Here is a 27,814-nt window from a genome sequence, read left to right on the forward strand (position 1 = left end):
AAACCTAGATGTGTCCACATAATATTAATTCCTCAAACACACAGGTTGTGCTGCCATGGCTGACCTTCCTGAGATTTCTAAGTATGTACTTGAGACACTGTCCTTCCTAGTGGAGAACCATGGGCCCCAGCAGTAGAGAGCCACCAGCATCGCAAGCTAGCTTGAGAAAGGTACAGGCGTAAGGCTTCAGTTCATGAAGGGTATTCGTGGATTGAACACAGCAAAGCTGTATGATAAGATGCTGAGGTTTTGGAAGCCCCATCTTGTTCTAGGGTGCCTGGAATGTACAGCAGGGATGGTCCCAAACCAGAAGTTTCACTTGCTTACTCCTGAAATTTGTTGACTTGCTTTCATCTTGTCGTGAAGGGGTAGCACAGAAGTGACACCCAATAGTCACTTATGCTCGGCACATGGAGGAGTTCTAAGTCACTTTAATAACTGCCACCTGCCGCAAAAAGAACCTTCCCTGGTCAGAGGTGACAGCAACTACTGATCTGTGGGCATCCACATAAATATTCAGAAGGCATTTTGGCATGCACATTACAGCCACTTAGTAAAACTGTACCAGCAGCTTCCCTTCTAGGGCCTAGCACCTTTCCAGCCATGGGCTTTGACCCGGTGTTCAGTGGCAGGAATTCTCTCCTGTGGTGTACAGCTCCCACCCTATCTCGCCTGATAGCACAGTAGTGTAGCGCACAAGGTCCACATCCAAGTAAGACTGTTGATGACTTTCCTCCCCCTCCTCAACAGCCTGGACGTTTATATCTTGTTTTTAATAGCCATAGCCAGAGGGAAATTTCCATCAGAATATATGGTTATGTGGGTCTCAATGGGGTGATATTTAGATGAGACTTCGGGCTTGAGATTTTAAAGTTTAAGCAGTGTGCTCTGAGACTTGAGGAGAGGACTATGCCAGGATAGAAACACGCCACGTATTTTGTACGTGAGATGGATATAAAATTGGGAGGCCCTGTGTGGCATGCTCTAGATTAAATGTGTCACCAAGAAAGAATTCATGCACATGGAAGCTGCCACCAGAGCAGAAGTTCCAAGAGGGAAGCAAGAGCCTCATATAGGTGTATAGTCCATGAGGGTCACTTCCTCATCACTGGCCCATGACAGTATAAAAAGGCTGATAGGGATGGGTACCGTCTCCTACTCTCGCTGTTCTGGGCCCAGCTGTAATAATGCAGGGAGAAGACCACTCTGACTGCCAGTGTCCTGACTGTGGTCTTCCAAGCCTCCGAGCCCATGAGAAAATCCATTTCTATTCTTTTTATAAATTACTGTCTGGAGTGCTCTGAAATAGTAACGTAAATGGACTAAGGCAGCTGCGTGGTGGAGGGCTGGAGCATCCTTTTGTTTACTTTTAGGGTAGTCAGGCCCCCACAACAGTTGTATACATTTCCCCCTTTTTTGTTAGTAAATACCTAGAAAGCCGCATCTGCTGGCACAGGCCTGGAATCTAAATACTTATTATAGAGAGTGAGACAGGGGGACTATTCTGAGATCAAGGTTATCCTGGCCTACATAGCAAATCACAGGTCAGAAAAAAACAACATAGCAGGACCCTGTCTCAAAAAATATCAGAAGGAAAAATTAAAAAAATCAATTGAATGAATATCTAGCAAATATATCCACATGGATGGCTGACTTTGGCTTTAGATTCACTTTCTTCTTGAAGGTAATTCCCACTAACCTATACATATGTGTGTATATGTGTGTTTGTGTGTGAATACATATCTATGTGTACATGTATATACATGTGTATGTGTGTGCATACATGTATTTGTGCATACATGCATATGTGTGTACATACATAGTATGTGTGTATAGTTATTTTTATTGTTATTTTTGGAATAAGGACATAAGACCATGCTAAGTCAATCTACAAGGCCATTGCTATAAAAGACCCATTAATACATATTGTGAACATATTCTTAGCCCTTCCTTGGGCTGTTGTCTTAGCCTGAGGCTACCTCTAAGAAAAGATTCTCCATTTCACTTATTACTGGTAGAGGGAATGCTATTTTATTATAGGGGGGATTGTTTAAGGAACTAAAGATTCCCCAATTTCCCCTTTTGTCTCTCCTGTGTTCATTTGTATAAAGCCAAAGGACATCTGTAAATAACCAGGGATGGGCTATTTGTACTGAAGAATCCTAAAAATAACAGCAACAGCATTAATAATAACTTGCAAATCCAGCATTGTGGTTTAATGAAACAGTTCTCTTTATTTTTGAGGATGTTTATTTAATTAATTTATTCAGATTACATCTCAACTGTTTTCCCCTCACTTGTATCCACCTGTTCCCCTCTCCCTCCTGCTTTCACCCTATTATCTTCCCCTAGGTCTATGACCTTAGGGGACCTCTCCCCTATATGGTCATAGGCTATCAAGTCTCATCTTGGTAGCCTGTTTATCCTTTCTCTGAGTACCACCAGGCCTCCCCACCATGGGGAAGTGGTCAAATACAGGGCACCAGAGTTCATGTCCGAGTCAGTCCTCACTCCCCACACAACTGTGGAGAATGTCCTGTCCATTGGCTAGATCTGAGTAGGGGTTCATGTTTACTGCATGTATTGTCCTTGGTTGGTGCAGTAGTTTGAACAGAACCCTCTGAGTCCAGATCTACCCATCAAGATATTCTTCTTGTAGGTTTCTAGGACCATCTGAGTCTTTCTATTTTCTCAATGTCCCATACTTCTCTCACCTAGGGTCCCAACAGGAAGTCCCCACATCTATCCTAATATCCTGATAAGTGAAGATTTTCATGGGACATCCCTTTTGGGCTAGTGTTCAATTATAAGTGAGTGTATACCATGTGAGTCTTTCTGCTTCTGGGTTAACTCACTTGGTATGATGGAATGAAACTGTTCTTATTCTGGTTTGGCCTGATCCAGCACATTGACTTGAATCTACTTTTAGCCTCCACCCAGAGTTTACCTTATCTGGTGGATTATAAGACTGGAAGCATGGAAACCTTTACCTATGCAGGAGGCACCTGAATCACCAGAGGAATAGCTATCCGCTTTCCTGCCCTGGGCTCCTGCTAGAGAGCCACGTCCATGATGTATTTGGATCCTCATCACCCTGGAACCGCTGCAGAGTCCAAATGGAACCTCTGCACGTCTGCATTATATTAGTCCTTGTGACAACACAGAAGGGTCCCAAAGAGACAAGCAGACAAGCCTTGTGAGTGCTGGACCTTGCTTGTCACTAGCTCTGGCTGGGAGGAAGAGGCCCCACATCCTCTGCATGGCTTTCCAGAGACTCAAGCAGACAGGACAGGACATGTGAAGGGCATTCTCTTGGTTGTTTGGCACCGAGGGCTCAAGGGATCTTTTCCTCACTAGGATCTGAGGTGGGGAGATCAGTTTTCACCTTCTTCTCAGTATCATGATCTCAGAAGAACTTACTTGGTGAGAGTGAGGCGTAGGCTGCCTGGCTTTGTGCTGACAATCCCGTCTTGCCTGGTCTTTCCTGTGAAATGACCCTAGGAGGACTGAGGCCTTCCCACCTAAGTGGCCGGAGTTATGTGTAGAACCTTTGGAAGGTTTGATTACCATGCAGAAGGCTCTGGGACAGGAATAAAATGGAGGGATGGGTTAGGGCTCTGAACTCCTCCCTTGTCCTAAGGCTGTTCTAAACCAGTCAGAATCCCTTTGCCTCTTAAGAAAGCCCACCACACTAGGTAGCTACTTTTGTCCTTCTAGAATAGATGTATTTGAATCTTAAGGATGCTGATTAAGTGGTCAAAGATTCTCAACGTCCGAGAGTGTGTTAGGAATATGAGAAGCAGAACGCTGCTACCCGCCTTTCACATTCTTGCTTACTGATTTGGGGAAGAATTGGCCACACCGAAGACCTGGAGTGTGTGAGCAGTAATAGCTATAGAAAAAATGAGAAAGAAGCATCAAACATTTCCTCCGTAGCTATAAATGATTCTCAGCTCCCGTACAAAGTGCTGAGCCCAGATAGAACTTGCTAGCCTATAGACTTCATACCCCCTTCTCTGCTGACATCGATCCCAAGATGGGTGATCTCAGGGAGCTAAAAATGAAACCGTTTTTCATTGTGCAAAAATAGAAACATCAAGCCAGGGCCTCCTTTCCTAGCACCCCTCCCCCCACTCCCACTCCCACACTAATTTCAATGATATACAGGAGGTTAGTGCATTAGGCATGGATTTGTGGCAAAATTTGTAGCTGGAATTTGACAATTCAACCAACCAAACATTTTCAGATTAGGAGACAAGAGAAGGATTAGAGGCTTGGAAAGCATTTCTTACATTTACGTATGCATCGCTCTTTAGGTATGTTTGAAGTTTGGAATACCCAGTGGGCAGCCTGTTAGGTGGACAGACCCTTGGCCTTGGAGGAGAAACCAGTTGGCTTGGGTTTCCCAGCCTTTCAGTCTGTTAACTCTGCACTGTCAAGGTGCGCAGGAAAAAGAAAACACACAAAACTGTACCTGCGTGCCACCACATACAAAGGCTGGACTATCCGGAGCCCAGAATTGGTGCAGTCAGAAAAGTGCTTATCACTCAAATGTGAGGACCTGAATTTGAATCCCTAGCACCCACACAAGGAACTAAAAGTGTGAGTGCACACCTGTGCTCCTAGAGCTGGGGAGGCAGACACACGAGATGTGCTTGGGCTTCCTGCTCACCTAGTCTAGCTGAACCTGTGGTCTCCATGCTCCTACAGTGAGAACTCTGATAGAGGACCATCTTCCTATGCTAGAGAAAGATACCCAGAACCAACCTCTGCCTTCCACAGGTACATCCATAACTGCACACACAATACACATACACATACACACACACACATATATATATACACATATACACATATACCCACACACTCCACACACATATACACCACACACACACACACAAATACATAACACACACCTATACACACCTCACACACATACCACATGCACATACATTCCCACACATATACACACCACATACATACCACACACACACCACAACATACACATACACACATATACACACCTCACACTCACACATACAACACACACATACACCACTACGTATACACACACCACACACACATATACACCACTACATATACACACACGCACCGCACATACACATACACCACTACATAGACACCACACACACCACACACACATACACCATTACATATACATACATACATAGCACACACACACACATACACACATGCACACACACCACATATAGCACCTGTGAAGAGAGAACCTTGGGAAACTTTACCAACTTGTGCTCCTCACCTCTGAATAATGAAGGTTAGTTAAGGTAAAGAAGACAGTGAATGCCAGTGCTTGTGCTTTCAAACACGGGCAACACTGAGACCTGGTAATCGGGTCTTGCTTTCCCTTGTGTGGTACTGCTTAGAGCAATCCTAATACACAGATGAAAATGCTGCACACGATAAAGTGGACTATCCTTCTCAGTTTTGATATCTGGGAAATAACCACTTTTTCTGTGACTTCCAGGCCTCAGCAGTTCTCCCAAGAGACACTGTAGCCATTTTTACAAACTAGAATCAAATGCAAATTGGAGCTGAGAGAAACACAACTGGTTTTGACCCTAACACAGAGGAGCTACAGACAAAGGCATCACTGTTCCAGACTAGCCTTGAGTCTCTGTTTTCATGACTATAAAATAATAATGATATTTCTTAAACTCCCATTGAAGAGTAGGCCCTTGCAGTTCATCACGAACCACAGATGATGGATAAGTTTAATACAGTGAGCAGCGTTGTGGTTATCCGTTCTCCTCATTTGTAGTTTAGGAAATGAGCCCCTTTGGCAGTATCTTTGAACTCTGGATAAAGAAAACAATAGCAAGAGTAGGCCAGTATTGAGCCAGGATAAAGGATGGAGCTGGGTGTATCTATGTATGCTGCAGCTAAGTATACAGGAACAAGAAAACCAGAAACACCCATAGCTGGCAGGGTATCTAATACTGACTGCGTCTGCATGACAGGCCTTTCTGACCATCATCAGCATAAGTACAAGAAAGAACTTTTAACACCTGTGTACAAGGTAGCAGACTTCATACCATTTCTTACTAAAAAAAATTCAAGTCTGAGATGAGCATTTGCTTCCTTCACTCTAGGCTTCTGCAAGTCTGAGAAGATGATGCTGTGTGTCATCTAACGTGACCCTTCAGCTATGAGGAACAAGGAGGCATGGAGGAGACTTGAAGTAAGCCATCTGCCTCCTGACAGGTAAGGAGATCAAACATGGTTGTGCAAAGAAAATGACTATGCTTTTGTTGTTTGTTGTTGTTATTGTTGGTTGTTGGTTGGTTGGTTGGTTGGTTGAGACAGATGTTACCAAGGAAATTCAGAGTTTTCTTTGAGAAGAAAAAAAACAAAGAAACAAACAAAACAAAAACAAAACAGGACAGGCAAGCTGTAAACCCTGCCATCTGCTGGAGGGAGAAAGTGCAGCCTTCAGGGGATCAGGCAGCCTCAGCAATGGGGGCCAATGAGCAGCTGCGTGGTAGGAGAGGGAGGATCTTCACAGGGAAGGAAGCCAATCCTAGATGGCCAGGGAAAGCACGCTTAGGTATTTAGCCAGTATCCAAAAGAAAAAAGAAAGAAAGGAAAGGCAAGGCTATGGTTCTCTGGTGTGGTGAGAACTCTGGAAGGCAGGTATGCTCCCCAGTGCTCCCTTTATGATGGAAGCTCTGCAAGTGCCTGCAGACCCAGCTGGATTAGCCCTTAGAAAGAGGAGATGATAGATAGTATATAACGTGTTGAACTCTAACAGCTGTCAAAAGCAGAAGTCACAGCCTAGTCTTCAATCCTGAAGCAGGCAGCTTTCCCTTAGTGGTCCTAAACATATGTATATGCATATGGATATGGATATGGATAATTATGCTTATATGAAATTTATATGCTATTTTGCATTTTGTACTACATATTTGTGTGAAGTGGTGTTCTAGGCATTGCCTATAACATCAAAACAGCAATCACCTTTGAAAAGTGTCGAAGATGTTCTATGCCCTAGTATTTAATATTCAGCCAAGATTTAATTCTTTATATGAAAATAAACAAACTTATTGGAAGTTTTTCTTTACTCTTTGATAAATGTCAAATTATGTATATAATACAAAATGTGTCAAAATACATTTATTTATGATTTATTACTTGTCATCTTTTGATGTGTGTACCCATTTTATATACCCACATGCAGCCTGATGTGCAGTCGGTCGATCCAGATCCCAACCCACAGAACTTTTGACATTGCTTAAGCTTATGTTTCCTTGGGCCCAGATTTGAAACCATGAAATGGGCAATTTTTACTTAGCGTTAGACAAGATTCTGAGGATGCTTTTCCCGGAGTGTTGCTGTGACCACAGAACTGAAAAAGGTTTTGAGATGAAATGCCAGGCCTGTACCCAGGTTGGTTCATCACTCTTTCCATTTAAAGCCACTGGAAATATGGCTGGCTACACAATGTATTTTGATGATTTTTAAAATCCAGTTTTCTCCTTTCACCTTTCCAACCACAGAAATATGTTGGGAGTGTCACGATTTTTTTCTGTTTGGAACTTTAGAAAAGATTGTTTTATGATAGAAATAGCATTTCTTCAATTTTTTCTTTTTTTGAATCACCAATGATTGCCATACCAAACCACAGACCTAGGTGATTATGTTTAGAGTTCTAGTTTGTTCTGTCTGGCAAGTGTGCATCCTTGGGCCGCCCAGCATGTTTCTGCAGTGGTTTGTTTCAGAAGCTAATCAGATAGAATAGCTCAGAACTGTAAATGAACCAGGGTCTTGGTTAATTCTGAGAAAGTGTTTAGCCTTGGGCCTAGCAGGTGCTAGTTTAATGCTTATTATCACAGAGGTCTTTGAAGATGCCAGTGCATCAGAGGCTAGGTGGAACAAGAGAGGCTATCCTTCTCATGCAAGGATAACTATTCCTTAACACTCCAAACAAAGGACTCTCTAAACAAATGAGTGTCAGGATTCAGAAAGCTTTCAAGAAACTGTTCACAGATGACTATCATGGGTTAAGGGTTAAAAGTGCAAAGGGATTGAAGTGGGCACTTTGGGTAACTTTACTTACAAAATGATCCATGGTTCGGAAGGCAGAGGCTGAGATAAAGTTTCTAGTGACCAGAAGGTCACCCAATGTCTTTTTAAAATGTAAGGACATTGGAATTATCACAAGAGGAACAAATTTTCATAGGAACTGCCATCCTGAAGGAAGAATGATGTTCAAGCATTTGGACAGCATTTAGATGTGCCAAAAAATGTGCAAGGAGATAAAGGAGCGACCTCTTCACTAGGAAAATTTTCTTTAAGCTTTGACTCAATTATTTTCAAGCTCTTCAGGTTATGCATTAGAACAATGTGATTAGAATATTTATGAACAAATAAACTTTATGTTGATGAGCTAGTAAATATTTGAACTCATTGAAAATTTATGTGTGTAAATGTTTATTCTGGAAAAATAAAAAAAAAATCCCTATAATAGATAGTTATCAACCGAGCTTCTGGATCATTTAGATTGTTGCTAAAGTTAGAAGTTATACATCAAAAAATTTCTGATAAGGGTAGAATAGGAGTGGTCCTTTGAGGACTTAGATAATAATTGGGATGGTTCTAAGCAATGACATAATATATCTAAGAGTTTTGGAAGAAAGGTGGAAGGACCAGGCATATGGACACTAAAGATTAAGGGAGCAAAGGAAGATGGGTTCTTTTGATGTTAGTGTAAGTTCCCTGCAGGCTCACTATAGAGAAGGATTTTATTTAGACTCAGAAGATTCTGTCTCAAGGGAATAAACCAGCCTCTAGCCAGCTAGCGTCCCACCACCCAGAACTCTGGCAGCATCAGACATGTCAGTGCACAGTGGACTTCTGCAGAGGCCCAGCCAGTCCTGAGGAGGAATCCCAGAGCCCATTCCTTAAAACAACAACAACAGCAACAACAACAACAACAACAACAACAAACCACCTTAGCCCTTCACCTAATCCATTACCAAAATGAGACTAAACATTTAAAAAGAAGAAAGAAAGGGGTGTGAGGTAGGGTGCTAAATAGGGAAGGAGGAAGAGCCAAAGAGCTGCTGTCAGGATAGCACAAGGCAAGGAAAACAGTGTTTAATAAAGAATATTAAAGTCAGGAATTTGGAAAGGGAGATTTTAAAAAGTGGGTCAGGACCTAATTTAAAAAAAAAAAAATAGGGAACCTTGAAAGCTTAGAAATAAAAGCTCAGAGTTACTCCTCTTGCCATGGGAAGCAAATAAGAGCTGTTTGTACTACAGGGAGGACAAGACAGCAGAGACTGTCCTCTGCTGGGCTGCGGTGGGGTGGAAGCCCAGAAGTAAAGCCTATAGTCATTATCACATCTTTTTTGAGAGAGGTTTCTATGGATCGTGCACAGAGGGCTTCAATCTGATGGCACCCTGAGGTCAGAGACAGAAAACTTTAAACGCAAATCATACCGGTTCACTTTTCTATCTTTTTACCTTTTTTATTGTGCATAAGATTCATTCATCTCTGACAGTAGAGAGCAGTTACGATCTCCGGCATCTCTCACTCCACTTTAGCAGTGAATAGTCGGCCACCCTTGCTTCTCTTTGGCCCCTCCTCTACCCCCACCGTCTGTGAATGCATTTGGCCTTTTATTTTGAAATAACTTCAGACTTATGGAAATACTGAAGAACTAATGACCCAAAATTTTCATGTGCTGTTTAGCCAGATTTCCCAAGTGTTAACTTGTTTCTTTTATCCATTTTCATCCTTCTGGCTTGCCCAGAATTCTTGCACATACTAATGAGCCACATTGTCGTGTTTTGACTCGGGTGTGTACTGAGTTATGATCGACAGGGTAATTAGTGAATGTATCACCTAACTCTGTTTGTGTGTGCATGTGTGCATGTGTACGTGTGTTTGTTTTCTTGTGATCTCTCTCTCTCTCTCTCTCTCTCTCTCTCTCTCTCTCTCTCCAATTTCTTGTGATGAATACATTCAACTATTTTAACTAGTTTGAGTGACACAATGATAGCTATTCTTTTAACTAATTTTTTAAAAAGCAAGCTTTGCTGACTACAGGCACAGTGTACTGGGCTCTAGAGCTGCACTGCAATGCTTGCTTTCATCTCCCTATATCCTCTTCCCCCTCCTCTCTCTGTGTCTGTCTCTCTGTCTCTCTCTGTCTCTGTCTCTCTGTCTCTGTCTCTGTCTGTCTCTGTCTGTTCTGTCTCTGTCTCTCTCTGTCTCTCTCTGTCTCTCTCTCTCTCTCTCTCTCTCTCTCTCTCTCTCTCTCTCCTGCTTCCCTCCACCTGTCCTCTCTCTCCCAAAGCAGTGGAACACCTCACAGGCCGCTATGGTGATTCCCATCATTTCTTGAGTCTTAGCGTTTCCTTTGGACACACTCAGGCTCGCTCCAGGCTCACACTGTAACTTCCATGCCCCAGGCCTGGAATGAGACGCTTCTCAGAGGACTACTGCTTCCTTGTAGGGAAGAATAATACTCAGAAATGAAAATATGGGTATTAGGCATAATCACATTTCCTGCTCCTCGTGTAAAAGACATAACTAGGAATAAAATGTGTATATGAAATCATGAGCTCATACAGAAACCTTCAATTTGAATCCACTCCCACGTGGTTTATTCTAGCCTTTCTTGTTTGTAATTATGTCTTTTTTTCTGACCGAGAAACCTGAACCACTATCCGCAATGTAGTCAAAATTACATTTTTATATGAATTGTCTCAACTTCATTGAATAGAGCTGAACTCATGGGTAGACTTCTTTGACTGGTTACATCTACTCCTGGCAAAGACGATGAAGAAAAATTCCAAAGGCATGTATAAAGATATACATTTTTCGACAGCTTTAGACACAAAGGCAAACACCAGTCCTAGTGATGTTTCCAGGGCATTTCGGGACTAGAGTCATCCATCCTTGGATGGGGCTTTATTTTCTCAGACTAAGTTTGGGCTTCACATTCCGGCTGCTCGCCCTTCCACTGTAAAAGGATGTGAGGAACTTTGCCAGGAGCCTCTAATGGAGAAAACAGCTGCGTCTAGAGAGAGAAGAAACCACCCTTCCAACTCCCCCATCACCTCTTTCCCACAAGGACAACAAACACATGGTCTTTGCACAAACGAGAAAAAAAAAAGACTCCTAGTTGGAAAGGGAAAAAGTTATCTACAAGGAAATTGATTCCTGGCTGGGTTGTTTTTTGATTTTGTTTTTTGTTTTGTTGTTGGTGGTGGTTTTTTCCCCCAGTGGTGGCTTGAATAAATGGCCATTTAAAATTAATGATCACAGTTGTTTGTGAGTTGCTTGGGTGGATTTATTCAGAGTTCTGTAGAGAACCAGAATAAATACAGATTAAGGGAAGATTTATTAGGTTGCTTTACATAACACAGCCCTTGTCTGGAGAGGCCAACAGTGGCTGTCTTCATGGTAGAGAGACAGAGAGGCTAGTGGCTTCTCAGTCTATAAGGTGAGGTGCCTTAGCAGTCCCTGTTCTGGTGTTGAAGGCCTGGTGACTCCTGGAAACTTAGAGTTAGGTCTCCAGTCCATGTTGGAAGCCTGAGGAGGCTAGGTTCTGGTGTCCGTGGAAAATAGCAATGGTGGCGGTGGCGGCGGCAGCAACTGGGCACATGAGGTTGCCAATGAGCTGTGAAGGCAGGTAGGTGAAAAGTGAAGCACTTCTTCTTAAACCTCCTTTTGTCTGAGCCACCACTGGAAGGTGCCACCAATATGGTGGGTTTTCCTACTTCAAGTAACCTGATCAAAAAATCTGCCACAGGTGTTTTCAGAAGCTCGCCTTTTAGTTGATTCCAGATGCAGCCTACTTGACAACCAAGATTAGCTACTGCACTGAGTTAGGGAGCGTGTGGCATGAATGAGCTGACCACCCTCTCTGTGGGGCATTATTTTCTGTGATTAAGGGTGTAGTTACTGCTCATTCCCTGAGACTCAGACACTGCTGAGCACTTGGACTTTGGACTCAGACTTCATAAGACCCAGTACTGCAGTGACCATGAACAGAGGACTTCTTTCTCCTTGATGGGGAGGTACACACTATGATTGCACACTGTGGCTTTGAAGCAAGTCCCTGATACACTGTGATGAGGCGACGTCCAATAGCTCTTGCAAGCCTTACCTGTCTCCCTGACCTCTCCCACGCAGTCGCAGATCCCGCCATCGAGTACTTCCCTCAATTCTTGGTTAAAAGCTCTGTGGTTTTGTAGAATTCATACTAAAACAAACATGCATTTTGTCAGGGCGTGGATGGGAAATGATTGGGGCAGGTGATATACTGATGGTATTTAGGAGCTGAGTTAGAGTGAGTTCATCTACACAGGAACTCAGAAGAAGGAAGGGGTTTAAAGGAAGGAGAACTCGGGGGGACTCATAGCCAAACACTACAGGCAACTTCACAGTTTCCTCACTACAAAGCCCAAAGACAAATGGGAGCAGGAAAGGAACATTTTGTTCTGTCAGGTTGTCATGTTTCTGGACACTTTCCAAACAGAGACAATGACAGACTTTTCAAGAAGGATGTTATCATAACTGGTTATTGTCTTACTCCAGCAAATAGAAAAGTAGGTTTACTGTCTACTGTGAAAAATACTGCAAGTTCCTTAGCTCAGGCTGTCTCTTCCATAGCACGGCTCTGTGTGTGTGTGTGTGTGTGTGTGTGTGTGTGTGTGTGTGTGTGTGTGCCTGAGCGAAGTCTCATATGCTTTATTGGAGCCCATAAACCTGTGGGAACATGGCCTGTGAGCTTGAAAGTAGGCTGCAGTCCCTGACTCCCTCCAGCCTTGTCGTTGAAGGTCAGAGTCAACACCAGTTACTAGCAGTAGACTCTCAGATGCACTCTTTCCACAGCTGTCCTTTAGCCATCGCTCATCCTTTTTTTTGTGTACCTCTGTTGGTCATCAGTCTTTAGATGGAGAAAATGGATTTGCTAATGTCTTTCAGGCCAGAGGCTACCAACAGTTCCCAGAGAACTGTGGCTGAGGACTTCACTGGCCCACAGGCTCCTGAGCCTGTCTGTATTTACAGGGAAACCTATGCTCCAATTAGAAAGAGTATTCAAAAATTATGTGCAAAAAGCATGAAAATTTGAATGAATATATCTTCTTTAAAATACAGACAACTTAATGGAAATATTAGGGATGACTAGTTGTTTCTAAGCTTAGATTCCAGATGCCTTCATATGCCTTCAATCTTATGCCCTCCCTAGCCCTCCATATCAACCTATAATACAGATCCATGGCAAAGACAAATAAAACATTGCTAAAATGGAAAGTAGGAAGGTAAAAAACACCTACCTACTAAAGTTCGAAGGAAAGTCTACTTGGTGAAATGGTCATTTGAAAACAGAAGCATTTAGATTCTCTTCCTACTCCATCTCTGGCCTTAATGTTGATGTGTCTTTCTCCCATTTCTGTAATGTGTCTGTCTGTCTGTCTGTCTGTCTGTCTGTCTGTCTGTCTGTCTGTCTTTCTCTCTGATGATTTGTCAGGGAAGAGGCATCATCCCACATGCCTCAGTATGGTGCATTGTACAGATGGGCTGCTTACAGCATCTAACTGTCCCCAAAGGAAAAGCTAGTTGATAGCTTCTAGGAAGAACTAAAATGTCTTATGAAGTAATAAAATAAGATGGAAACCTCCCCAATTGTGATGCAGTATTCCAAAAAGCTCAAGTCCTTAAACTATAAAAAGAAACGGTTGTATAAATTCCAACAACTTGAATTGACTGGATTTTCTTATTCTCGCAATTTTTAAAACTAATGAAAACACATATAATTTAAACTAATCCAAATAAAGGTTCCTATAAATGTCCCAAATGCCATTAAGGTCTTATTAAAATAGTGCTACAACAGGCATCGGGGCATTTTCCTGTGCTCATGAACATCTTTCTATCATATGTTCCTCCAAATTGCTTAGTCATTTACTAATCATTTTAATGCCTCTGGTTAATTTTAACGATAATGTTTAAGGGATGGTACCTCATCTGAGTCTTGAGCCCTCCTACTGACTGCTTGGTTTTTTGTTTTCTCTTCTGAGAAGAGAGGCCAAGGGCTGACACGCTGAAGGCTGGCAACCACAAAAGGGCCAGTCTGGCTACTGTCGGCCAGTGAGTCATGGTGTAGAGGTCCCTGGGGCCCAAGCTTACTGGCCAACTAGCTCAGGCGAAAAACCTCGGTCTTGGTAGCTAGTAGGGCAACTAAATAGACTGCAGTGGATTGATTACAATGATTCTCTTATTTTCCTCTTAGAGGTCATTATTCCCAGGATGGATTAAGACAAGCCTACAGGAAATTCACAGAGAGCTCTCAACTGACTATATAAGCCTTGTGGCACCTGGTTTCTAATTTCAAATTGGCAAGATCAGTTAAATCTGTTTCCTTCTTAAATTCCTCATGTTCACCAACATCCCCCACCCCATTGAATCTCTCTTTTCTAGGTGCCATTGGTCAGATGGTTTTGTTTTTGTTGTTATTGACAAGCTTGGGTTGTCTGAGAAGGAAAACAGAGCATAGAAAATGCACTCATCAGATTGGCCTGTGGGGTATTTTCTTGACTGATGATGAGGAAGTGTCCATCCCTCTATGGATGGGTCTCTCCCTGGGCAAGGTGGTCCTAAGGTGTATAAGAAAGCAAGTTGTGCAAGCTGGGAGGAGCAAGCCATTCCTCCATGGCTGCTGCTTCATTTCCTGCCTGCAGATTCCTTCCTGCCCCATCACTTTGTCCTGACTTCCCTTCGGGATCAACTAGAAGCTGTGAGATGAAATGAGCCCCCAAGCTGATTTTAGTCATGGTGTGTACCACATCAATAGATACCCAATTCCAGGACTCTAGGTGTGTGTCCTAGCTCCTAGAATGTGTTTGATTGTCTAGTTATAGCTTTAAATAGTATTTTTGGAGTAAAATGGTGGTTGATGATGGAGGAAAGCCTTAAGAAGGAGGGGGGAAATTCAACTTATTCCTCTGAAGGTTAAAAAAAAAATTCCCATTTTTCTTGACTGGATCTTGACTCCATGATAATATGTGTGTGCAAAAGAGCTATTGAAGTGTGGAGGTTGATGCTCCCTTTGTTTCTTGGCAAAGCTACTGAGCTCATGTGGGAGGGGGTGTCTCCACAGCGCTCCCTGGAGGAAGCCTGCTCTTCCTGCTCCTTTCTGCATGCACGTAGACACAGCTAGCTAGTCTAACAGCTCTGGTCAGCTTTGTAGAGATAGAATTACCCAAAGTCCTTCTACCTTTCGATGCCAATGCAGCCTCCTCCGGTGGACGTTTCAGAACCAGTGACCTTGTTTGCTTACTAAAAGTGAAGCCTAAAACTCTGAGTCAAATGCACTCCTGGGCGTGTTTTTCAGGAGCAGCCTCCTGAAGGCATCCGCGGGTGCATCTCTGACACCTGCACAGCATCACTTGCCCAGTTCTAAGAATAGGAAGCCAAACTCCACATGAACACTGGGCAGAGAAACAAGGCAGGGGAAACAGAGGCCCTGGTGCTGTGTCCTAATGCCAGGGCACACGTGGTGCCCTGAGCCATCCAAGGAAGGTGTGACACTGTTTACCAGGGAGAGTGGCTGCTGCTGCTGCTGCTGCCTGGCTCCCTACGCCCTGTCTGGCCTGTGAAATTTGATCTAAGTCACAGGAGGCAGAAACATATTAGTCTGACCACAACTCACATTCCGTAGGAGGAGACAGGATTAGAACATTGCTATTCTTGCCCAATGCTGCTAAATTTAAGTCAGTTTAACTGGTCACTGCAGTCTTTTCCCCAAAACCAAAGGCAAGCATCATTGCGTTTGATACTAGAGGTGAGATGCTGTCTGCTCTGAGAGTGCCTGAAGGAGGATGGGAGGACACACAGGATCCAGATCTGACAGCCAGAGTGGCTAGAAAACACCTTTGCTAAAGGCTCTATTCCTACCCTCCTCAGTCAGTTAAGGAGCCTGCATGATGAATATCATAAAGGTGGGCACAGCGCTCATCCTATGAGAGGCAGGCCCAGGGCAAACAAGAGTAACAGTTCTCCACCAAGTGGTATCCAGGCCCCTGGGGTGGGGGTGGGGTAAGGCTTCTCTTTCTTTTATTTTTGTGCCTTTCTTTGGCTACTCCTACATCTAGTCTAGCTTTAGTTCCTATTAGTTTAGGGATCCCCAATATTTGAAAGGGAGTTCATCTGTCAGTCTTCTGCTCTTAGGAGGCTCCTCCAGATCCACCAGGTGAGACCTGGAAGTCCTCCCAGAAAACTTGGCAGCTCTACAAGAGCCTTTTTCTGGCTTAGCTTTCGGCTCCACACATCCACCCTACGGTACTCCCTTTTACTGTTTCTGTGTCTGCACTGTACTCCCTTTTTACTGTTTCTAATCAATTTTTCTTCATGTTTAATTTTGTGAAGATGTCACTATTTTAACTGTCTTTTTGTTTGTTTGTTTGTTTGTTTGTTTGTTTTTCAAGACAGGGCTTCTCTGTATGTATCCCTGACTGTCCTAGATTCACTTTGTAGACCAGGCTGGCCTCAAGCCCACAGTGATCCACCTGCCTTTGCCTCCCGAGTGCTGGGATTAAAGGTGTGCGCCACCACGCCCGGTTCTATTTGAACTATTTCTAACTTTCTTCTATCATGTGGATTTTAACTGACATAAGCAACTACATGGCTAAGGACTTACGTCCATTGGCAAAGTGGGCTCTTGGATTGATTCTCAGCTAGCACAAGGCTGGGAAAGGTCCTGGAGAGAATATGGCTAAGAGTGGCAGCACTTAAAGCCTATGCTTATAATTAATTTGTATTTCTGATGATCTACTAGTCTGAGGAAACAAAATTCTATAGCCATTTTCTTACCTCTGCTTGGAATGCTAGACATTGGTTTTGGTTTCTTTCTGTGTGTGTTGTTGTTGTTACTGGTTTGGTTTGGTTTAGTGCATTGAGGAGGCCATACTGTGAGTCTTAGGAATGGCCCGGGACTTGCTCTTCCGCTATACGCAAGTACTCGGTGTCCTGTAATGAGGGGACCCAGGAGTCATATATTTTACTTCCTTCCTTCACCCACCCCCAGGAAGGAGATGCCATCTTTCACCTGTGATATCATATGCCTCTCTCTCCACCACCAATGGCTGTTGCTCTGGGTTGACATCTGGTGAAGCCTCTTCCTTCATTTCCATATATATGACCTCTTTCCAGAGAGACTGGGGCGAGGGTCAGTTAAGGAAAACAAATGAGAGACTGGAGAATCAGAGTTAAGATTGGAGTTTGAAACTTGAGAAATTACCACTTAGAATAGGATCCTAAAACCAAGTAGATACTATTTGCACAGAAATAGAAAAACTAAAGGAAAGAATTTGAGTTTCTTGGAGTTGTCAGTAAGGAATTTGGTGATTCTAAACTGCCATGATCTGCCCCAGGAAAGAACAAATCCCTGGCTCAGTTGCCAGCATCCCCAGGCACCTGAAACAGGAGATTTCACTCCCAACATACTGAAATTGCATCAACTCAAATGTTATTTTCTTTCCATGGAAAAATTATCGCAAAGAGATTAGGGCATGATTTAGTGTGTCTCAAAGGAAAATAAGCACTTGCTACAATAAATAACCATGAAATAGTCTTGTGGTATTCTAAAACTGCTTTATTAATTGGAAAAAATGAAGAGGTTTTGTTTGTTACCATGCTTGATTTTTCACAGAACATTAAATGAACAATTAGACAATTTGCTGTGGATTCAGGACCTGGGGTGGCTCACTGCATGGCCCTGTGCTATCACCTTTCTGTGACACCACGTCTTTGTATGAAAGAGGAAGACTTTTTGTGTATTCTGAAGAGAATGAAATAACAAAGGTGTATTTTTTTAAGAAAACATGATTATGATGGTTAAATACTTTATTTTTGTATATAACCCTTTTATCCAATATATTTGAATGATCATCTATATAACCCCAATAAGCATATAGATGGGCACATATACACCATATAATGGAAAGTCACAACAGCTGTAAATAAAATTTCCAAGAGATAAATCAATTTGAGCCACAGAACAGATTGTATCTACTCAATAAAATGGAACCTTTTAAGCAACACAGTATTACATTAGGTCAACATAGGTATGTGCTGAGTGGCAAAATATAGACGAGATGCCAACAATATTTTCCCCATTGTGTAAATCCAGGGCACTAAGCAACATTCATCTCTCAAATACTCTATTGATAACATCTTCCCTGACTCTGTTTTGGCCTTTAATATCCTCTAATATACAGCATCATTATTTCTGTGGTCCTGTTGACATTCTTTACCTGTTGTCACTTCTAGCTGGATTCTCAAAAGCTCTACATAAATTGTAGAAATGCTGTTCCCCAGCCTCGTGTCTAGTTCATTGTTCCTAGGTGGAACTGAGGCAGCCTAAAGTTTCAAAGAGTCACCAGGGGCCAGAAACCTGGCTAAGCAACTTGCTGCCACACCTGATGAACTGAGTTTGATTCCTGGTACCCACGCTGTTGACAGAGAGAACTGTCTCCCACTAGTTGTACTCTCACCTCCTCCACACACATATCTACACAGAAATAAACAAACAAGAAAGAAAGATACAATTTAAAAATAAACAAGTACAAAAATAAGTGAAAAGGCTCACCAGACAAAACTAATGTGTTAGGGGATAAAATACTATAGCAGGGGACTTTCAGTTCTGCAAGTGGAGAGAGTTAAATTTATCACCGATGTCCAAAATATATACCTTGACCAAGTAATCACTCCTATTCATGAAACTATAGCTCTGTACCCTATAACCCAGGGCACAACTTACCATGTTGTTAGAAGTCGCTAGCTCTAAGTGGCACTCTGCATCCACCCCTATACATTCAAGTGGGCTGACCATAAAAGTAGTGCCTCAGGCTAGACCATTTTTGAGAAAGAATCACACAGGAATAACCGGGCAAAGTAACACAGCCATCCAAATGGTGGAAATTTTCCTAACTGGGAATATTTGTAACCTTTGATGATCCAACTCATTACCCTTTGGACAGAACATTTTTCTCATTTTAAAATGGGAGTAATAATAGATTGCAAATAGGCTAAAATGAGGGCATTTTTTTAAATGAAAAACTTCTACATAGTTATTTTTTTTTTAAGTTTTTCAAAACAAGGTTTATCTGGCTGTCTTGGACTCACCGTGTAGACCAGGCTGGCCTCAAACTCATAAAGATGCGCTTGCCTTCTAATTGAGCCAAACACGTGCTACAGAAGAAAATGCAGTGCTAGATGCTTGCTTCCGACTCTTGCCTAAGAAACCTGTTGTGGGGAGAAATCTCCGCAGAGATCCACTGCTGTTCCAAGTGTTGAGAATGAGTGACCACTGAGGGCTCAGCCGCACATGAAAGACTGATATCTCCCACTCCAAAATTCAGAAAACATCACAGAAGAGAGGGCACAGAAGAGCCGGAGATGGTGCAGAGTTGTGTGGAATACTTTCTGTGCCACACGACGTGGGTGTTGCACTCTTGACCTCACAGCCGATGTGATTACCGGCAGAAGACTGGTACCAGACTGGACCTATCAACATCCCACCATGGGAATGGGAGAAATTCACAATGACCCATCCTTTCTCTGAGAATTTATAGGCAATTAAATTGGTTTCTGGAGGAAGGAAAAATATTTTTTTTTCAGTAGTATAGACACTGGCATTCAATGATTTTTTAAAATTTAATTTAATTTTATTTTTTATTAATTTATTCATATTACATCTCAGTTGTTAGCCCATCCCTTATATCCTCCCATTCCTCCCTTCCTCCCGATTCCCCCCCCCTACTCCCCTCCCCTATGTCTGTGACTGAGGGGGACCTCCTCCCCCTGTATATGCTCATAGGGTATCAAGTCTCTCCTTGGTGACCTATTATCTTTCCTCTGAGTGCCACCAGGCATCTCCATCCAAGGGACATGGTCAAATATGGGGCACCAGAGTTTGTGTGAAAGTCAGATCTCCTTCTCCACTTAACGGTGGAGAATGTCCTGTCCATCGGGTAGTCTGGGTAGGGGTTCGAAGTTTACTGCCTATGGTGTACGTCCCCATGAAAAACTACCTACCAGGAACGTGGGTCAGAGGGGAGGATACCCTATTGAGACGTTAGGTGTGAGAAGCCTGGGAGAATGAGGAAATAGAAGGATCCAGTGGGTCCTGGAAAACTACAGGCAGGTCTGGGCCCTGGGATCCTCTGCAGTCCATGATTTTGTAGCAATCTGAAGAAAACTTCTGCACCCCCAGAAATAAAAAAATTAAACAAAATAAAAATGAAAAAAGAAGGGGATCTGGTTGGGAAGAGGGAAATGGTAAGTAGAGCTGAGAGGTAACAAGAGGTCATGGGGCAAGAATATGATAAAAATGCACCATTAACATGTATAAACCATGCCACAATGAAAACCGTCATTGTGCATAATTAATATATGCTAATAGAAATATATAAAAAGAGGATGAGGTACTAGGGAATGTTAAAAATGAGAAGTGATAATGTCTGTTGAGAAACCAATTCCCACTGAGAATCTGAAAGCACAATGAGGTTAAAAAAAAGAAAGAAAGAAAGAAAGAAATCAATAGATTGATATTAAAAACATGTTTCTCACCATCATATGAGACATTACACACTTTCAGGCCCCCTTTACTAAACACCTTGGAAGAAATTTCTTAGGGTGTCAAGGAATGCTTACGATTTCAGGATCAAAGCTACAACTGTTTTAATAACTATAACCGATACCAAATGTATATGCATATATTGAGACAATATATTAATAGCTTAGCAAAGATATCTACTTCAGAGATACTCCATATTTCTTGCCTTATTGTTTTCATATATGTGCATATTTGTGTCAGCATATTAGTATGCGCATGTGTGTATAGGTGCCCGTGCAGACCAGCAGAGTGCCTTGGATCACCAGGAGCTGGAGTTAACAGGAGGTTATGAACTGCCTGGTATGGGTGCTGCTGAAGAGAACCGAACCAGGATCGTCTGTAGGAGCAGAAGCACTCTTAACCACTGAGCAATCTCTCCAGCCCTTTATTTCTAGTTTTTAAACTTCCTTAGCCTTACTTTCCTTATTGGGGAGTAGAGAAAAATTCTCACCCTGGGGTTGCTTGAGGACTTAAGTGGAAACTCTTATGTCCATCACATGAGAGGTACACAATGAGTGACGGCTCCTTTTTGATAATACCATCATTGTCATTGACCCATGGCTTTGCTAGAAACCTGTGAGGCAGTAGAGTCGGTGATAAGAGAAATGGTTGTAACAAGAAGCAGAAGAGTGACATGAAAAGAGAAAGAAAGGGATAACCATTCACAGTTTACAAACGTGAATGGCTTTGCTGAACTAGACTATTGCACTGCATCTCAGCATCATGGCCCACAGGATGATGCACGAAGGATGACGGTCTTTATCTGGGAGCCCTACTTGATGCCATGATGTAGTAGATATCACACAAAGCTGTCACATCCTGCACAGCTACAGGGACTAACCTAACTGGAATAGTGAGAGGATGAAGAAAAGTCAAAACCTAGAGACACAGGAAAAAGCTGGGATTAAATGGACGGAGAAGCCATAGCACCCTGGCGTGTTTTCTTTATACAAGTTAGCAAGGAGTAGGGGCTTATTGTATAGAGCTGACCAAGAAGGTGGGGCTTATGGTATGCTGATGGTAGCGTATGCTGAAGATAGGGTTTATGGTATGGCAGGCTTAGCTATCTTTGGTAGGAACAGTCTTGGCAGGAGAACAGTATTCAGGCTGTAAAGAGTTAGGGCCAGAAAGCTACTGTGGTCATTTTCTGCACACATTACTAACATGCACATGCACACGAGGGTGGGGGGAATACCTTGCCATCTCCCTGAGCCTAGCCTGGGGAAGGGTTTGGTATTCCCATGGGACTGAGGCACTGGGGTCCTTGACATGGCCATACCATGTCAACAGTACACATTCACTCAGGACCCCACCCACTCCCTGACACAAAGCCAGGACTCCAAGCTTCGTTAACCACCACAATCCTCTCTTTTGTGGCCCCATCTTTTGGGAATATTTTTCTTACCTCCATAGCCATCTCACACCCATATGGTACCCTCCTTAACATTTAACCAGAAAGTGGAATGTCGCCCGACACATTTAAATAATTTATTTTCACTGCTAAAATATTTTTGTAGACTAAGCCCAGATTCGGTTAAGCTTTTTCTCAGTTTCCAATACAAGAGAAGCAATTGAGAGAAGAGCCGAGTGTTATTGCAGACTCCATGGAGTCACTGTCCTGGCACGCAAAACTGAAGTGATGGACACAGATGGGAGAAGAATGTCAAGAAGGCATCTGATGCTTTCCCAGCTAAGGTCAGAGAGAGAGAGAGAGAGAGAGAGAGAGAGAATAGTTCCCTCTTTTTGCCTTATCACAGGGATATGAGGCAGAGAAAAGGATGACCATGGGGTTGGAGCATCCTACGCTGGGGCTCTAGGCTTCTGCTCTTCGATATATTCCTTACAAAGAGGGGACATCTGTGCCCCTTGTTGCAAGAGGCAGAGTGGGTAGATACGCTGGATGACACTCCTCTTGCCCGGTTCTTGGGTTTCTGTGTCTAAGTCATAAAGGGGTGTGGCGGCTATGAGTAGTTTGTCATCAAAGGCCAGAGAGAAGCAGATCAAGCCATTCTTAAAGAAACATGATGCCCCCAACCTCACACTAAATGTGCCACTGAGACTCCTGGGTGGTACACTAAACGTCAGCTTTTGAATGTACAAAATGAAATAGGAAGTGCAAAAGAAGGTGCTAGGAGGCTTCTTACCTAACCTGATGAATTTGGACACACTGTCAACCCGTGTCTCCATCAAAGAGGTGCTCAGTGCAATGAAACTGGTCAGCCTCTTGCTGTGCCTAGCCACAGGATCTCAGGGACTTCCTTGTCTAAGACTGTGGTTTCAAACAAAAGCCACACAGGCACATATCTGAACCCGGTTTATGGGATGAAAAGACCTGCTGCCTCCTCCTCCTCCCACACCTCTCCTCTAAGGACCCCAGTGTCCCTTCCTCCTCTGCTCATTACTCCATTATATCTCTTGTTTGAAGAGTGGATGCACTGTAAAAATTTAGTCCTACTATTTCTGTTACAAGTCTTTTGACAAAGAAATAAGATTCACAAAGTAACCAGCTTCAGTGGGCTTCGGTAAGGAGCTGCTAAGAGTACTGTGACCCATGGAAACAGGAAGACCTCCACGGTCATAAACAAAACATGACATTAGCCCAGGCTAAGATGGCTTTCATCTCCCTTTCTTTCCCCTTAATTTTTCTCATTTCCTACCTCCTATACTTCGATGTCCCTGCCAAACACACATATTTCCATGCGTAGATGGCAGTTTAATGACAATTCCTTACTCACTTTCAATGCACCCAAATTACTAGGTCCTATTGCCATGTGCCAAGGTGCCAATGAGCTTGCTGGTGCCACCCAGCAATTCACTGTGGTCATGATGGTCAAATAAGGCTGCGCCTGGGCACAGTTTGTCTCACAAACTCCCTTTGCTTATGGCTTTCCACGATTGTAGTAATGAGTCCTTTGGTGCTACAAACCAAGCCAAGGATTGGAAAGAAGATTCCATACTAAATGTAAAAAGGAGGAGAAAAAACAACATTCATTTTTAAATCATAAGGGAAGCAAAAACATGGGCAGGAACCCGTCGTTAAAAGACATTGTTTTTATAGGACTCATGGCAAACTAAATTTTTACTTTATATGTAAAAGACAATTATTTTAATTGACTAGAAACCAAACATATTATGCAGCAAGCACTCATGTTTACTTGGGTTTTCTTCAAGTTCTATTTTTAAACTATGCCTGCCTCTGTGTTAAAATGCACACACGCATGCATAGAGTACCAGGAGTCATAAGGGGGTATCAAAGTCTCTGGAGTTGCAGGTGGTTGTGGAACATGCCACATGCATGCTGGGAACCCACCTTGGGTTTTCTGCAAGAATCTGTTCAGTTCTTTGTTTTAATATTTAATTGCAGACCCATTCTGCCTTCATGACATTTTCTGTGATTTGGAAATCTTCTATTTTGATCACTGCAAGATGTTCCTGCAAACTCAAAGCGTGGATTGGCTGAATTGCACAATTAGGATAGAGAGGAACTCCCCATGCCTCACTTCTTTACCCAAAGAAGTACCCAAAGGCTACCAGTTTTAGCCTTTACCCAAACCCAGACCGCGCCCCCCCCCACCCCCGTTCAGATCTAGCCAACAGGCAACTCATTCGCCACGGTTCTGGGGAGAGCAGGGACTGCCTCTGACATGAAGTCTGGTGCCCCTGATTTGATCTCTTCCCCTTGGTGGGAAGGCCTGGTGGCACACAGAGGAAGGAGAAACAGGCTATCCAGATGAGACCTGATAGGCATTGGTCAGATGGGAGAAGAGGTCCCTTTCTGTCAGAGGTCTAAGGGAGGGGAATAGGGTGAAAGAGGGAGGGAGGGGAACAGGAAGATACAAGTGAATGAGAAAACATTCAGGATATAATCTGAATAAATTCTAATAAATTAAAATTAGGTGCCCCATATTTGACCACTTCCCCTTGATGGGGAGGCCTGGTGCCACACAGAGAAAGGGGACACAGGCTATCCAGAGGAGACTTGATTGGCTGTGCTCATATGGTGGGGAAGAAGGTCCCCTTCTGTCACAAATCTAGAGGAGGGGAATGGGGTGAGAGGGAGGCAGGGAGGGAGGGGGGAATGGGAAGATACAAGTGAAGGGATAACAATGGGGATGTAATCTGAATAAATTACTAAAAAAAATCTCCTCATCAGATGTAACATCCTTCTAATTCCAAGGCTTGTCAGTCCCATTCTTAGCTCTCACCTTTTTTTCCTCCTTGTTGCCATTTTCACTTCACTTCTTCAGTTTTACTATCCCATTTTTTTCATTCTATAAATGCTTATGTGCTAGAATAGAGTAGAAAAACTGAATAAATAAACGAAATGTAAATTCTACCCCTTATATGGACGAGTAGAAACACAGTAAAGCAAATACACACTGACGATTATGGTCATGGTGTTAGGCTATGAAAATATCCAACAAGGAAGGGAGGTATTTGGCTGCTTTCCTGAGGCAGAGACCTATTACAACCAGCACTCAGAGGGCAGGGAAAGTCACAATGCTTCCTGTTTCCTCAGAGCCCAAATGACAAGCAGTTGGACATCAGATTCTAGAAGAAGGTTCTTGCTCGACATGCCACGTGTTCACTGTGTCACACACTGAAGGAGGCAAAAAGAACTATATTAAAGGTAACTTTGGTTTTATTTTGAAACTACAAATAGATCTCCCCCTCTAGAGTGGTGCATCTTTACCCTTCTACCACTGCGACCCTTTAATACAAGTCCTCATGCTGTGGGGACCCCCAACCATAAACTTATTCGGTTACTACTTTACACCTGTAATTTTGCTACTGTTGTGGATTGTACTGTAATCTGATATGTGACCCCACCAAAGGGGTCATGATCCACAGGTTGGGCGCTACTGCTCTGGAGGATGGAAACTAGCAATGGAAGCTATGAAAGGTTCTTAAAGCACTGCAGAAAGCGCGCTATGATTTCTATCCCTGAGCCTAAGGATTTCTCTGTCACAGATGAGGTGATTGGCAGAGCGTTCCTCCAGGAGCTCGTCAACCCTCTCAGCCTTGAAATAAATGACACGAGCCATGGGGAAAGGACATGGAAGATGAAAGGAGCTTCCCGCTTCCTGTAGTGTCTCATTCCTTAATAGAGTTTTTCAGGATTAGAGAAGTTTCAATGGTTGTGATGTTCAGAGCCAGGTTTAAATGTGTTTTCGTTTTAATTTTTACTTTACATTTCATGACACAGCAAAATGCATATTTTAGGGATACCATATGATAGTTCATTAAATGTGTGGATACTGTGAAACATTTAAATCAAACCTCCACAGAGTTCCAGCGTTGTAGAGTTGTTGTCTCCCAAAGATCTTAGGATGTCCTAGATTAAGGAAGCATTCCTTTTGTAAAAATCTCTCTTACCAATATTTTTTTTTACATCTGTGTGTTTCATTTGACCCCCAAAGGGTTGTTATATGATGAACAGTAGGGCAGAACTCGTTTTCTTAAATATAAAAACATGAGAAGTGCCCTGATATGCATGGGGTCATGGCTTCATGCTTACATGGGACAGTCTTACCGTTCTTGAACCATGAAAGCATTTCCAAATACCTTTCACTGGGCTTTGAGTTTGTCAAGCCTCCCAGTCACCCTGGATAATCTGGAGATATTTCATGCCTATGTTTCTAATTTATGTTGTGTCAGCTCATTCTGGATGAGTCTCCAGAATGCTAACATTGTGCTCTTAGCAGCCAAAGACTCTCAGTGAATTTTCTTGCTTGTTGTATAAATCTTGCTAGCAGCATGAAGCTCAAAGAGCTGGGAATAAGTTTAGGCCCTGGCTCAATTATTTTCCTTTACCTCAGTATAAATTTCCCATGAATCTGAGTCATGCAAACCTACTCTGCACTTCTGGTGTCCTTAGCTTCTCATTTTTTTCAGCTTGGTTGTCACCGAAACACAATGAGTTTGATGCACTCCTGCAGCACTGACCATGGGCTGGCCACATCCTTCCTGGTTTAAAGTTTACATGATGAGGAAACGCAGTACTGGCTATGCCAACCTTTTCTACCTCACATGGCCCATTTACTTCGAAAGCTAAGAGACAGAGGGAATGCTGAAGCCATGCAAGAGAAAATGTGATATCTGTGAAGCAGATCGTAACAATGATCATTTTTTTAAAAATTAGTGCATCCCACCAAATTAATCTCCACTGAGGGGAGCACCTGGTTATCTAATGGATGAACTCAATTTGTAGTCTATATTTCGTTTATATTGCAAAGACTCACCATTGCTACCTTGACCTATGTTTGTTACAAGAGCCGCTGCACCCTTGCCATGAGAGTTTACAATCCCAGCCAAGATATTAGAATGAATATTTGGGGTAAGATCATCATTTGTGGCACAAATGAAATACTTACCAATTTTTAAACAGGAACTTCATTTTCTATATATAAAAAAAATAAGAGCCAAGTGTGCCTGTTGGCCTGAATGAACATCCCAACAGATATTGTACACAACTTTCCCCTTCCAGCTCTATTGAAGTCAAAATCTCAATTCCTCATCTTGCTGGGTCTTCCCTAAGCCTATGCACAGTTGTTAAAGCTGCCTAGATGCACTCCACTCTTGTTCTAGCCCTGCAATTAGATACATGTTGTTACTAATGAATGTCTTCTTATTCTTGAGACCCACAAGGAGCTTTTCACTCCACACTCAATAGAAAATTTCGCTTCTAGAAGCCCTAGCCTTTCTTGCACATTGCAAGTTGTATTTAACTATTCCCATGGTTACTTCTTTATTTACTTTCTCCTTTAAGAGTGTAAACTTCAGATGGGTGAGGACCAAGTCTGATTGATTCACCATTGTGTACCTCATATTTTCAGCAAAGGGCCTGGAATATATAGGGAATATTCCACAAAGTCCATTGAGAGAGTTGCCGTTCACATGGTAACATGGACACCATTTCAATATGTTAATAGAAAATCTGTTTATACCAAAGAGTCATGTCCAATAAAGAAAACACACAGCTGCCCTTCCTTATAAATAGTGATTCCTTTGCAGATTAATATATACAGGAATTTCCTGGCAATCTCTTTAGACGGGACTGTGACCTGTGCCAAACAACAAAGGTCATGGGGCTTTCTTCCATTGAATTCATTTATGCTTACTTTATGTCCGTTCCAGAGCAA

The 27,814-nt window shown here is 42.8% G+C and overlaps 1 long non-coding RNA gene across 1 annotated transcript in view; it reads left to right on the plus strand.

Moving 5' to 3' along the window:
- The first annotated feature begins 3,188 nt into the window (after positions 1–3,188).
- Positions 3,189–27,814, plus strand: part of LOC311594122 — a 92,962-nt gene continuing 68,336 nt past the window's right edge. The window contains exons 1-3 of the long non-coding RNA XR_014777965.1: positions 3,189–3,365; positions 6,135–6,246; positions 25,192–25,302. This is a non-coding gene — a long non-coding RNA (uncharacterized lncRNA). The remainder of the gene's footprint in view (positions 3,366–6,134; positions 6,247–25,191; positions 25,303–27,814) is intronic.

This window comes from Acomys minous (assembly GCF_964271855.1).
Source record: "Acomys minous genome assembly, chromosome: 3".
NCBI lineage: Eukaryota > Metazoa > Chordata > Mammalia > Rodentia > Muridae > Acomys > Acomys minous.